General features: G+C 37.7%; 1 long non-coding RNA gene across 1 annotated transcript; it reads right to left on the reverse strand.

The window, feature by feature from the left end:
• Positions 1-352: 352 nt before the first annotated feature.
• On the reverse strand, positions 353-1444 carry LOC128011666 (uncharacterized). The gene is made up of 3 exons (XR_008182594.1): positions 1294-1444; positions 553-676; positions 353-459 (listed from the first exon to the last, which is right to left on the reverse strand). It is a non-coding gene; the product is annotated as an uncharacterized LOC128011666 (long non-coding RNA).
• Between the last annotated feature and the right edge of the window lie 262 nt (positions 1445-1706).

The raw sequence follows: 1706 nt of genomic DNA on the forward strand, positions 1-1706 counted from the left end.
TACTAAGATACTTAGGAGATGGAGATTGTGATCTCTCAGAATTAATCAAAAGTACCTTAATTTGTGATCTGAAAATGAATGAAGGTCTTAATCAACCTTGAATAGTTAATGACTGAATGCTTATGGCCGTAAAAATTCAGCCTGCAATTAGCACATACAGCAAAATTGGTAAAAAAGAAGAAAGATTCGTAAAGATCTACAAAACAAGTGCTTTAAATGAAAGGGGTCAAATTTACAATTTCAGTAAATGTCGTTGACATTGCTATTCTTGTGCTTCTCACATAAGCAATGTATAAAATATACAAATATGCTGTACGTTTGAAACGGCGATGACTAAACACACTAGTGGTACCTGAGTGAGCTCAGCGCTGAGATCACGGTCTTCAGTCTGCTGCTGTGTCACACACACATCCCAGGAACCGTGAAGGATGTTGTCATTTTCATCTGTCCACTCAGACTCTGTCATCGATAGACAAGACATCAGTATGATGATGACGATGCAGCTCATATAAATCATTGCACACTTTGTCAGATCTTGAGGTGCAGTAGTACCAATGCAGGAGCTGTGAGTCCTCAGACTCGGGGTGAAACCACACGCTCCTTTAACTGATGATGATGAGAGGCAAAAAGATGACCTTTCAGGTTTGCTTCTTGGTCTTCTTTTCCAGTTTCCTTGCTTTGGAGAACGAATGAATCACTAAATGAATCAAAAACATACTACCACAATAAAAACAAATCTATAAGTCACACTTTAGTGTCATAGCTTTCAGTCAACGGCGGATTACAGGTGCGATGCTGCTTTTAAACAGTTAATAGAAGTTAATAGTGAATAACTGACACTGAACATACTGTAATATTGTATCAAAATCTCCAAGTAACACATGAGAAAAAGCATACTTTTATAAGCATACCTATAAAGAGTAATTATCATGGAAATAAACACACTAGTTGAAATTATAATCAAGTATGGCATGAACTTTAGTATGTTAGTCAATGCATCAAAATAAGTGTACTACAAATGACAAAATATTATTAAACCATTTGAATTTAAAATGTTAAACTTCACAAATCTTTGTAAGTGTATTTAAATGTGTTTAAGCAACTGTCGTGAACGTGAACTCTCTTTAAATACAGAAATAAACGCCTTTTTATTTCAGTAATATTATGCCATCTGCAAATATAGGTTTGGGGTCACTACATATTATGTTAGGCCTTTGAATAGATGTGATAGAGCTGATTATTCACACCTGTCACTGTTTCACACGAGTATGTGTCATATGTTTGTGCTGTCACCTCATCCGGGTGTTCACACGGGTGTCCGTCCCTCAGAGACGGGCTGGGGTCGGTCGTGTCCTCGGGGACTCTTCTCTGGAGACACTGTCTCTCCTCGTCTGCGTGCAGCTCCAGCTTCGACGGGCTGAAGCTTCTCTTTGCCTCCAACAACTCTGAGAGGGTAACTCCCTAAAAATAAGATGATTAAAAATGAGAAGAGACTCTATCTGATGTGTACACCATAATTCTGAATGATAAAACGCAGCACGCGGTCAAAACAGCGGTTAAACTAGCAAACTGGCGCCATCTTGCGATCCATAAGAGTTACTGACTTGCTAAAATGGCTTCGAAGGATTGACTTTTCATTTCCTATTGAGCATAATGCATGAATAAAAGACTTGTTTGATTTTAAATAAAAATAATTGCTCATTTAA

The sequence above is a fragment of the Carassius gibelio genome, chromosome B23, assembly GCF_023724105.1.
Source record: "Carassius gibelio isolate Cgi1373 ecotype wild population from Czech Republic chromosome B23, carGib1.2-hapl.c, whole genome shotgun sequence".
Classification (NCBI taxonomy): Eukaryota; Metazoa; Chordata; class Actinopteri; order Cypriniformes; family Cyprinidae; genus Carassius; species Carassius gibelio.